Source organism: Dipodomys merriami, unplaced genomic scaffold (genome assembly GCF_024711535.1).
Source record: "Dipodomys merriami isolate MVZ:Mamm:240054 unplaced genomic scaffold, mDipMer1.0.p SCAF_6, whole genome shotgun sequence".
NCBI lineage: Eukaryota > Metazoa > Chordata > Mammalia > Rodentia > Heteromyidae > Dipodomys > Dipodomys merriami.
The window spans coordinates 68,303,115-68,316,313 of NW_027206179.1; the positions used below are offsets into that span (position 1 = coordinate 68,303,115).

Consider the following 13,199-nt stretch of genomic DNA (forward strand, 5'->3'; position numbering starts at 1 on the left):
TATTTCCTTTTTCCCCCCGCTTCATAAGAAATTCAATCTTGCAGTTTCCAAATTTCTGGAAGGTCCTACTTTATACATATAATATATGTTCAAGGTCAGATGCAGTCTTACAGGACAAAACTGGGCTCACTGTGGAGTTAAAGTCTTTAAAGATAAATTTAAAGTTAGTTTAAAGTTAAACTTGCTCTGGATTCAGTGAAAATTTGTTTTATACCATTTCTAATTTAGACAACTTTTCAAAGCTTCAAAGCAGTAGAACAGCCAGGAACTGATGTCTCACTCCTGTAATCCTAGCTCTTCAGGAGGTAGAGATCAGGAGAGTTAAAATTTGAGACAAGCCTAGGCAAAAAGTCCATGAGAATCCATCTCCATTAATAATTATTTTCAAAAGCTTGGCATGTTGATATATGCCTGTTATATCAGCTATATTGAGAATTATAAATAAAGAAGCAAGACTTTATCTCAAAAATAATCAGTGTAGCCTGGTGCTGGTGGCTCACACCTGTAATCCTAGCTACTCAGGAGGCTGAGATCTGAGAATTGTGGTTCAAAGCCAGCCCAGGCAGGAAACTCCGTGAGACTCTTTTTTTTTTTTTTTTGTCAGTCATGGTCTGAACTCTGGGCCTGGGTGCTGTCCCTTGGCTCTTCAGCTCAAGGCTAGCGCTCTACCACTTGAGCCACAACGCCACTTCTGGTTTTTTCTGCTTATGTGGTACTGAGGAATCAAACCCAGGGCCTCATGCAGGTGAGGCAAGCACTCTACCACTGAGCCATCTTCCCAGCCCCTCTGTAAGACTCTTATCTCTAATAAACCACCAGAAAACCAGAAGTGGCACTGTGGCTCAAGTGGTAGAGCGCTCGTCTTGAGCTGAAGAGCTGAGGGACAGCGCCCAGGCCCAGAGTTCAAGCCCCACAACCAAACAAAAACAAACAAACAAAAATAGTGTACACAACTTCACTGAAGAAGAAAAAAGAAAAGGCAATGTAGCTGGATAACAGTAGCTCATGCTACTGAGAGTTAGACCTGAGAATTAAGGTTCAGACCCATCCCAGATAGGCAAATCCAAGAGACTCTATCTCCAATTAACTAGCAAAAAAGTGAGACATGGAGGCAGGCTCAAGAGGTAAAGCACCAGACATAAGAAAGAAAGAAGAAAGAAAGAAAGAAAGAAAGAAAGAAAGAAAGAAAGAAAGAAAGAAAGAAAGAAAGAAAGAAAGAAAGAAAGAAAGAAAGAAAGGAAGAAAGGAAGGAAGGAAGGAAGGAAGGAAGGAAGGAAGGAAGGAACTCCAAGTTCAAGCGTCACACAAAAAAGTCAAAATGTAACCATTGGCTCATTGATTTCCACTCCCTCCCTTCATTAATGTATCTGAGAAATAGGTTGTACCTATTTTGGTATGGTAATAGTAATTGTCTCATTATTCTATTAAAAACAGAGACATTGCTTAAGATTCCTACCAACTGCAAAATTGTGCTTTAAAATATTTTCCAATTTGCCATGATATGCTTGATGACTGTTTTTACTGATCCTATTTAGAATTCATTAGACTTTTTAGATATATAGATCGATATCTTTAAAAATTACTAGTACTTTTAGAAATTTTCTATCCTTTACGTCCTCAAAATGTCCTCTGCCCAGCCTTTCTTTTCTTTTCTTCTATGTTTTTGATGAAGGTTTTAGTAAAGAATCTCATTCTACTCTGTGTGTTCAATTTTCCCCTGGATTTTTGTATGATTACTCTTTTCTACACTATATATCTAATTTGGGATTAGTAAATATGGTTCGTAGGCCAAATCTAGTTTCTTGACTATTTTATATGGTTTACAATCTTTTCTGAATTTTTAATTCTTATTAAAGTAAAATAAAGAAGATTATGGCACAAGGTCCACAAAGCCTAAAGTACTTACCATGAGATCCTTTGTAGAAAAACATTAATTCACCTCTTAAAGCATTTTGTCAAATAATTAGGGTGGGTTTTTTGTTTGTTTGTTCTGCTCAACTCTTCAAGTCATTTAGTACTCACAAAAGCATTCCATCCAAAGCCAGGCACTGGTGGCTCTTACCTGGCACCTTAACTATTCAGGATACTGAGATCTGAGGATCACAATTTGAAGCCAGCCTAGGCAGGAAAACCTGTGAGGCTCTTATATCCACTAAACTACCAAAAAAGCCATAAGTGGAGTTGTGGCTCAAAGGATAGAAAACTAACCTTGAGCAAAAGCAATTCAGGGATAGAACATAGCCCTGAGTTCAAGCCCCAGGACTGGCAAAAAATTTTTTTTTAATTTTTTTAATCCCATCCATTGACAATTACTGAAATAATCAACATTATCTCTCACAGACTCAGTGGAACAGAAAATCTCAAGACTAAAATCAACTTGAGATACAAACATAATCAGCCCCTAAGGAAAAAAATACCTTCCTTTTGCAAATGCCACATGAATAAGAGAAAGACAATCCATTAGACAAAGGTATTAAAATTTTATATGGCAAAAACTCCCCATGGGGCTGGGAAGGTGGCTCAGTGGTAGAGCGCTTGCCTTGCATGCCTGAGGCCCTGGGTTCGATTCCTCAGCACCACATAAGCAAAAAGAAAAAGCCGTAAGTAGTGCTGTGGCTCAAGTGGTAGAGCCCTAGCTTTAAGCTGAAGAGCTGAGGGACAGTGCCCAGCCCCAGAGTTCAGGCCCCACGACCAGACCCCCCAAAAAAAACAAAAAACAAAAAAAAACCTCCCCAGATCACTTTAAGGAAAAGAAGCTATTTCACAGTTCAGTTTGTCATCATAGCTTTTGGACTTTTGGATCTATACAGCAAGATTTTCATTTCCATATGAATCTCTTATAGAGATTTATCAATTGAATCTTGTCTTCTACTAAAACTCTAATTAAAGTGTACAGTAAGCTATTTACATGTCTGCAATAATTTCCTTTTCAATGTACACTAGACTTTAGCTTTCTTCTGCAAAATCATTTCCAATTATGTATTTAATCTTAATGTTATTGCTTCAATTATCCCTATACCACCCTTGAGCTTAGATCCTGGCTATAGACTACAGCAGCAGCTACCCTATCCATCAAAGGCTTGTTATTATTGTCAATGGGAGCCACATGTACATGCTCTGCCACAATTTATACCTATGACCTAATTCAACCTATCAGATTGCACAGATTTTTTTAAAGGGACCAAGGGTGATTCCTGGACCTCATGATTCAGGCACTAAAACCAAATGTTCTAGAAGTAAAGCATCCCTAGAAGTTTTCTAATCACCCCCCATTCCCATGGGTGTGTGTGTGTGTGTGTGTGTGTGTGTGTGTGTGTGTGTGTGTGTGTGTGTGTGTGTGTGTGTGTGTGTGTGTGTGTGTGTGTGTGTGTGTGTGTGTGTGTGTGTGTGTGTGTGTGTGCTGGATCTAAGGATGTTGTAGCTTAGCTTTATCAGTCTTAGCTGGTATTCTGCTTGAGCCATAGCTCCACTTCCAGGTTTTAGCTAGTTTATTGTAGATAAAGCCTCAGGACAAGCACGAGAAAGAGAGAGAGAGAGAGAGAGAGAGAGAGAGAGAGAGAGAGAGAGAGAGAGAGAGAGAGACAGACAGACAGACAGACAGACAGACAGACAGACAGACAGACAGACAGACAGACAGACAGACAGACAGAGAGACAGAGACAGAGAGACAGAGACAGAGAGAGAGACAGAGAGACAGACACAGAGACAGAGACAGAGAGACAAAGAGAGCAGAGAGAGAGAGAGACAGAGAGAGAGAGAGAGAGAGAGAGAGAGAGAGAGAGAGAGAGAGAGAGAGAGAGAGAGAGAGAGATTCCCAGAGTTGTCTGCCAAAGCTGGCTTCGAACTTCAATCTTCATATCTCAGCTTCCTGAGTAGGGAGGATTATAGACATGAGGCCACTGGTGCCCACATGTTCCAAAACTTTTTTTTCATGCACACAAAATTCAGAGGGAATCTACAGATTCTCTTTCACAAGAGTTGCAGTGACCAGCTCCTGCAGTTTCCAGCCAGTAAGGAAACCAAGGCAGCAATTTCTTTCTCAATGGGACGCTCAGACATTGTACACCTCACTTCCACTCATGTTCCTCCACTGAGAACTTAACCTCATAGCCACACTCTGCCACAGGGACTCTGTGTAAGGTACACTCTGCCAGCAGTATCAATGAAGACTTTTACACAATCCCATGGTCATTCCTAAACAATTATTCCATCAGTGATTATGCATATTTACTTCATAAAACATTCTGTTAAAGAATTAATGCTTCAAGCCAGGTGCCGGTGGCTCATGCCTATAATCCTAGCTCCTCCTAGGAGTCTGAGATCTGAGAATTGCAGTTTGAAGCCAGCCTGGTAAGGAAAGTCCTTGAGACTCCCCTCTCCAATTAGCTACTGAGAAACTGGAAATGGAGCTGTAGCTCAAAGTGGTCAAGTGCCAGCCTACCACTTTGACAGGGACAGTACTTGAGCCCTGAGTTCAAGCCCCAGGACTGGCACAAAAAAAAAGAATGCTAGAATGCTTCATCCAAAACAAATTTGTCTTTCCTTTGTTGGTTCACACAAAATAGCAGACTTTGGCATAATCTGTAAGTTAACATATTAGAAATAGCTACCCAAATATGTAGTGAATTTTGTAATTTTTTTTTCAATTACTTGTCCCTTAGAAAATCCTAGCAAGGTTTTCCATAGGTCTTCCATTCATATTCAATTCAATTGTTGCTATGATGTGCTATCTCTTACTGCAGAATACTAATGGCTTTTTCTGTATATGGCTTAATCTAAGAGTCCTGTGCAAGCTATGTAATCAATGTACCATTGAGCTAACATTCCCATATCCTTTTTTCTTTTTCTTTTGGCAACACTGGGGGTTGAACTCAGGACCTGTGCTTGCTAGATAGGCATTAACCACACCTCCATCCCCCTTTGTGGGGAGCAAGGGAACTGGTTAATTTTGAGATAGGATCTGGCTTTCTTTGTTCCAGGTTCCATGCCTGGACCACAGTCCTAATATTTTACACATCTTGCCGTAGCTTGAATGACAGGTTTGTGCTACTACACTGTTTCTTCCATTAAGATGGAATCTTACAATCCCCCACCCAACCCCAAACTAGCCTCAAACTATATCTCACAATGTCACCCTCCTGAGTAGCTAGTGTTACAAGGCTATTGCATTTAGCTCCCCTGCCCTTGTTTACTTTGAGATGGGTTCTCACAAGGCTGTCATTGAACTTGTGATCCTACTGCCTCAACCTCTTAAGTAGCTGGAATTATAAGCATGTACCACCATGCCCAGGATACTTCTTTCCTTTGACCCAGGTCCTCTCACATGCTAAGCAAGTACCCTATTATACCACATCCCCAGACCAAATGGTAGATATCTCTTTTTCTTAATTAGTATCCTTAAGAAGTTGTACAAAACAGTTTCAGTTCACATGTTAGTTTGTGAATACAATGCATCACTCTTCCATTTCTCCCAACCATCCTCTCCATTTTTCTAGCTCCATTTTTACATACATATATTGAATATTCTTTTTATTTCTTTTTTGCTGGTTCTGGTTTTGGAACTCACAGATGTTGGCTTGAAAAGATTGTTGAAGACAAGTGAATTGAGGGAAACAACGACAGTGTAAACAGTTGTGATGAGGGTTTGAGTGCTGTCCTTGAGCTTTTTTGCTCCAGGGTAGCATTCTACCACTTGAGCCATAGCTCCACTTCAGGTGCTTACTTGGAGATAACAGCCTTATGGACTTACTTGCCCAGGCTGGTTTCAAACTTCAATCCTCAGATCTGAGCCTCGTGAATAGCTATGATTACAAGCATGGGCCACCAACACCCAGCTATGATGAATGCTCTTATTTTGGTACTCAGGATTCTTAGCTTATAAGGCTTCACTAATCGTTATAATTTCATACTATAATACTCAAGATATTTCAGATACCATATATATGTATGGCAAATTTCACAGCTAATGGTAATAGCCTTTGTGGGTAATTGTAAAATTAGTTTGTGTGTTCTGATTATTAATTTACCATACTAAGTAGGTGATGTACAGCTTGAACTAGCATAACTGAGAAGCCAAGGGCATCAATTCATAACTGTTTACACTACTGTTGTTTCCCTCAATTCACTTGTTTTCAATGATCTTTTCAGGCCAACATCTGTGAGTCAGTTTAACCAGAACCAATCCAGTTTCTAAATTCACTTAACTCGTACAGATGAATGGCTATATTTCACAAAGGTCTAAAAACAAGGAAAAGGCACAAACCCTAGGGAAGAAACACTCTTCTTACAGATCTCCACATTTCCCTCTCTAATCCATGCCATGCCTGCCACAGCCATTTCTGGCCCAGTGTGACAAAGATAAGGTTTAAGGTAGCAGTAGCATTCTTTGGGTGTTACTAATAAGGCTAATTTCTCATTACTAATTTTTGACCTAAAAATACAAATTTGCATTATTTCCAGCAGCCTATATCATCGAGTCCTTTACTGGGGTATATGCCACACCTTATTTCAAAGACCACTAATCTCACCTATATGACAGAGCTCCAATATTATTTTGTCAGAACCTGAAAAATCTCAAATTATAGAAATAAATTTTCACTGTAGTGGGCACTAGTGGTTCATTCCTGTAACTTTAGCTATTCAGAAAGCTGAGATCAGAGCAGGGAAGCCCCTAAGACTCTTACCTACAATTATAGCAAAATGCTATAGGGGAGCTGTGGCTCACATGATAGCCTTGAGAGAGCTAAGAAACAGATCCCAGGCCCTAAGATCAAGCCCAGGGGGGAAAATCTCACTGTAACATCTAGAGTCCTTGTTGGACATCAGTCAAGTGAAGGTGATGAACACCAGCTGTGGATCTTTGAAATAAGGTTCTCATTGCTCACACTTAAATGAGAAATGAAATATGGAAACTTAATTTAAACCCAATGCTTCCAGTTTTGGGTCCATTTCCCTTGTCATTTCTTGTTTACTCCTAAGACTATAAATATTCAACTTAAGCATTCCACTAAACATTGACTAGCTATCGAATTCATTGCCCTAAGACTACTTTTTTTTTTAACGGGGATGTTCAGAAGGGTTACAGTTACATAAGTCAGGTAATGAGTACAATTATTTTTGAACAATGTCACCTCTTTCCTCATTTTCTCCTTTAGTTTTCCACACTCACCAAATGAAAATCTAATAACAGGCATGCCTTTAACAAAAACAAAGAATGAAGTGGAGGAGAAGGAAAAGAAGATTCTTCCTCAGTATGTATTAGTCAGCAATATAGACTCCAATCCATTTGAGTATCAAACAGCAAAGTGACCCTCTACTCTGAACACATTAAAGTTATTATACTCAAAGATGAAGCTCAAAACCAGTTAAGGAAGAATCTTTCCTAAGAAACTGTACAAAAGGAACTCAGGTACACAGGAGAAAAGCTCAGTGTGGCATCAGACACTACTCATTGGCCCAGGGAAGCAGAAAGCTCAGGCAAGGCTGGAAGCCTTATAGGGCTGAAGCCATCTTGCTAATTCAAAAAACACCTTACAAAAAGGGAGAATAAAGCCAGGCACCAGTCATGCCTGTAATCATAACTACTGAGGAGGCTGAGATCTGAGAATCACAGTTCAAAGACAGCCCCAGTAGAAAATTCAATGAGACTCCTACCAAAAGGCTAGAAGTGAACATGTGACTCAAATGGTAAAGTGCTAGCCTTGAGCAAAAGAAGCTCAGGGATAGCACCCAGGTCCTGAGTTCCAACACCAGGACTGGCACAAAAAAAGGGAAAACAGAAGTTCATCTGTATTAGCCCTAAAAAAGGAGACATTACTGTAATGTTGTGAATTCCTTGAAACTGGGAAGCTTCATGTGCACTCAGTCTGTACAGACTCATCTGAGGGCCTGGGGACCCTTAGCCCTGGATCTCTATTTTTTTTCCTACAGATGTACTGCTGAGCCTCAGTTGATTTCTAACTTGCTCTTCACATTAGTGTACACTTGTTCCATATCTCGTGAGCATACTTTAAATAGAAATTCTTATTATAGCTAAAAAATATAATCCTAAGTCTGTTCATTTGTTCACTCAAACATCTAATTGGCTGAGTTCCTAGTGTATAAAAAGCATTGTCTTGAAAGTAAAGCTGTCCAATTTAAGGGGAAAAAACAGACGCTTATTCACAGACCTTACATCCTATGGGATTATAGAGGAAGACAGATAAATGATAAGAGCCAAAAAAATTAATTGAAAAACCTGAGTACAGAATAAATATGTTTTCTCCAAAGATGATTTACAAATGACTAAAAAGTACATGAAAAGATGCCCTGTGTCATCATTTGTTATTTGGTAAATACAAATCAAAACCCACAATAAGATAATACTCTCATGTTCTTTAGGACAGCTAACCATTAAAAAAAAAGGGAGGAAAAAAAATAAAAAAAATTAAAAAAGGGAGGAGGGCTAGGCACCAGTGACTCACACCTGTAATCCTAGCTACTCAAGAGGCTGAGATCTAATTGTGGTTCAAAGTCAGCCTAGTAAGAAAAGTCCATGAGACACATCTACAGTAAACTACTCAAAAAAAGCTGGAATGGAGTTGTAGCTGAAGTGGTAAAGCACTAGCCTTAAGCAAAAAGCAGCTCAGAGAAAGGAGAAGGAAGAGCAAGAGGAAAGAAGAAGGAAGAAGGAAGAAGTAGGTGGCAAAGAAAAAGCAAGTGTTGGCTAAGGCAGAGAAGTTAGAACCTTTGTCAACACTTCTGGTAGAAACGTACAATGAATTGTCACTGTGGAAAACAATATGGCTGCTCCTCAAAAAGTAAAATGCAGGGTGCTGGTAGCTCATGCCTGTAATCCTAGCTCCTTAAGAGGCCAAGATATGAGGATCAAGGCTCAAAGCCTGCCTGAACAGAAAAGTCTATAAGACTCTTATCTCCAATTAACCATCAAAAAGCTGAGAGTGGAGCTTTGGCTCAAGTGGTAGAGCACTCAGGGACAATGCTCAGGCTCCAAGTTCAAGCCCCAGGATGGACACAGAAAAAAATTGTGGAATGTCAAGTTACCATATTATTCATCAACTTCACCTCTAAGTACATCCCTTAAAGAACTGAGAGTAGGGTCTTGAGGAGTTACTTAACCACTCATGCTCATAGCAGTATTATTCACAATAGCCACAGGTAGAGGCAATCCCAGTACCATCAACAGATAAATAGATCCACAAACCATACACATACAAAAGAGAATACTACTCAGTCTTAAAAAAGGAAAGAAATCAGGCTGGGAGGGAGCACAGCAGTAAAACACTTGGCTAGCAAGTTCAACACCCTGAGTTTAATCCCTAGTACCAAAATTGAAAAGACAAAAAAAAAATATTGAGGGGGAAAAAGTTATATCTTATACTACAATATCAGGGAATATGTGACCACCGTGCTAAGTGAAATAAGTCAGCCAGAGCAATCAAATGCACAATAGGAAACCAATAATATAAGGTAGTTAACCAACACACAGTAGTCCAAATCATAGAAAAAAAAGAATGGCTTCTAGGGACTGGGAGAAAGTAGGGATGGTATGCTGCATGTAATTTAATGGGTATAAAATTTTAGACAATTAAAAAAAAAGGGCTCTAGGGATAGAGGTTAGTGATGGTTCTATAACAATTATAATGTACTTAATGCCATTGAAATGTGCACTTAAAATGGTTAGGGTGTATTTCACAATTTTCATAAATATATGCAGTATTTCTAATGACAAAGAAAGGCCATGGTGAGAGGAAGGGCTGGGCTGATGGGGAGGGATCCTTGCATACAAAGGAGGTTTCCTTAGTACTCCACAACATATAAGAGTAGAGTCCAAAAGATGGGACATGATCTAAAATTCCAGACTTATTTTCCTTTCTTCTTTGCTGTTATTCTCTTCAAATAGTTGTGCAAGGAATATCAATTAGCATGTCCAGTTATGTGTACAATATATCTGTGTGTGTGTGTGTGTGTGTGTGTGTGTCTGGCTGTCTGGCTAGCTGTCTGGCTAGCTGTCCTGAGGTTTGAACTCAGGGCCTGGATACTATCCCTGAGCTTCTTTTGCTCAAGGCTAGCATTCTACCACTTGAGCCACAGCTCCACTTCCTGGGGGGGTTTTTTTGGGGGGTGGAGGTGAACAGTTTATTGGAAGTAAGAATCTCACAGACTTTCCTGCACAAGTTGGCTTCAAACTGTGATCCTTAGATCTCAGCCTCCTGAGTAGCCAGGATTGCAGCACCTGTGCCTGAACGATGTATCTTGATTAAAGTCATCCGTTCCATCATTCTCCACCACTCTCATGTATCCCATTCCCACCAATCTTAAATTACCTGGTTCCATTTTACATATGTACATTGAGTATTATTATTGTATTCACCCACCATTCCTCTCTCTACTCTTCCACCCTCTTTCTTCCCTTGGCACTCACTTCTCTCATAGACATATTTTAGCCATATATTAATTGTTAATAGTTCAAAGCACTTACACGATGGAAACCACCCCTGCACATTTCATACTTAACTCAGTTTGATAGAGTATATATGCATATGGCTCTGTATATTTTCATATGTTTATATTTTAGATCTAACTTCCATATATAAAGGAAAGTATGTGCCCCTTATCTCTCCTGAGATAAGGCTTACTTCATTCAATATGAGTTTTTCCAGGTCCATTCATTTCCCTAAAAAATAATAGTTTCATTTTTCTTGATGGATAAATAAAATGGTGTGTGTGTGGGTTTGTGCATACTCATGCACATGTGGGTATGTGTATATACTATACTTTCTTAGTCTATTCGTTGGTTATAGTGTATCTGAGCTATTTCCATAACTTGGCTATGGTAAATATAGTACTGCAATAATTGATGTGCAAACAGTTTTATTGTATCCTGACTTACAACCTTTTGGATAAAAGCGTGAGTAATACTGTGGGACCATGGGGGATTTCTCTTTTTTAATTTTTTAGAAACTCCCATACTAATTTCCATAGTGGTTGCACTACTTTACATTCCTACCAACAGTGAAGTAGGATTCCTTTTTCTTTGCATTTTGTTGTTTGTATTCTTGATGATGGCCACTGTTATTTTGGTGTGCATTTCCTTATAGCCAAAGATAGTAATCATTTCTTCATGTCTTTATTGGCTATTTATACTTTTTTCTGAGAAGTGTCTGTATAGCTCCTTTGCCCATTTATTAATTGGATTATTGATTCTCTAGGGGAGTAATTTTTTGAGCTATAGCTAGCAAAGATGTTCTCCATAGGTTTCTATAGTTTGAATGTTGAATGATGCTCAAAAACCCATTTGTTAAAGACTTGGTTCTCAGAGTGGCATTATTGACAGGTAGTAGAACCTTTCAGAGGTAGAACTTAATGAGAGGTCTTTGAGGACACTCCCCTGAAGAAGTCTGGGGACCCTAGTCTCTGCCTCTTCCTTTTTATCTTTTTAATTATTTCCTTGATAATTTGTTTGCTTGTTTCTTTTTGTCTCCTAACCTTGAAGCAAGTGGTTATTCATCACTGTACTTTCCCACCATGATGAGCTGCCTCCATACAGGCCCAAAATAATGGAGCCAACCAATCATAGAATGTAACTTCTAAACTGTGTGCCAAAATAAGCCTTTTCTTTATATGATTATCTCAGAGGTTATATATGATTTTCTCAGACATGTTATGTTCTACAAAAGGTAGCACACAGACAACAATGCAAACAAGGATAACAGCCACGTGAGCTGAACCTTGAAGCTCTCATATCGAGAGGGGTATCTTGCCAGCAGTGCCTTGGAAACACACAGAACTATGAACTGTGTTCTTGCCTCCTATTCTTGGGGATGGTGAAAGGATATAAAGCATCTTGGTCTTCACAGTAGACACCTCCCCAATTTGCACAAATAGAAACTTCTGTAAATACTTCTTTCCTCCCTTGAAAAGCATAACAAACGCTTCCATCAACTTTTAGCACTAGCATTAAATAATCTGAATAGAATGGTGGCTACAGGTAAGTGATAGAAATTTGTTAGAAGTCTTTGTTTTTGTTTTGTTTTGTTTATGCTGATCCTGATGCTTGAACTCAGGGCCTGCCTAGGTGTCATCCTTGAGCTTTTTCACTCAAGTCTAGCATTTCACCACTTGAGCCACAACTCCACTTCCAGCTTTTGGGCAGCTAACTGGCGATAAGAGTTTCAAGAACTTTCCTGCCTGAGCTGGATTTGAATCACAATCTTCACAGCAATCTTCAGAAATCTTGAGAAGGTAGAATTATAGGTTCAAAACCCAGGCTGGCTTTGAACCATAATCTTCAGATCTTCTGAGTTTCTAAAATTACAAGTGTGAGCCACTGAACTTAGTCCTGTTGGAAATCTTAACAAATGAAATCTCATAGTTAGCTCATATTTTCATATCAAACAACTTCACAGATCATTGTTTACCCAGCCCAGTATCTTCAGTGGTTTTATGCTAAGATGGAGTAGAAAATTGTCTATAAAGTACTTAGAGAACCATGTTGTTCAATTTTCAGTGAACTAGTGGTATCTGGTGTTGGGAAGTTAAATGCATATGTATCCTATTACCACATAATTTAATTTATTTTTTTTAATTTTTATTTATTTTTTATTGTGAAAATACTGTACAGAGGGGTTACAATTACATGGGCAAGATAATGAGTACATTTCTTATCAAGCATTGTAGCCTCCTCCTTTGTTTCCCCTTCCCATCCCTTCCCATCCTCCCCTCTCACCCCCCCAATCCTCCCCGCCCCCCCCCACCAAAGTTGTAAAGTTCGTTTTCGACATAACAACTTGTACTTCTCATTGTTGCAACGGGTCAGTATTGGGGCTTGAACTCAGTGTCTCGACCTTCTCTTAGCTTTTTGGCTCAAAGCAGGTGCTCTACCACTTGAGCCATAGCTCCAATTCTGGCTTTTTGATGGCTAATTGGATATGAGTCTCATGGGCTTTCTTGCCTGGGCAGGAAACAGCAATCCTTATATCTCAACTTCCTAAGTAGCTATTAGGCATTAACCACCAGTGCCCAGCTCTATGACTATATAAATTTAAATAACTACATACACTTAAGCATTAGCTTTATGTTGAAGTTTCTACTAGAAAGAATACACTCTAGTAACCTACAATGAAGTCACCATTTCTAATAAGTCATTTCATAATTGGTTCCATTAGTTCAGGTAAATATTTCATAAGTGACCATTAAAA

The 13,199-nt window shown here is 39.2% G+C and overlaps 1 protein-coding gene across 1 annotated transcript in view; it reads right to left on the reverse strand.

Annotated features, from left to right (window-relative positions):
- Atp8a2 (ATPase phospholipid transporting 8A2) overlaps positions 1-13,199 on the reverse strand; it is a 466,480-nt gene that overhangs the window by 313,405 nt on the left and 139,876 nt on the right. The window lies entirely within an intron of this gene.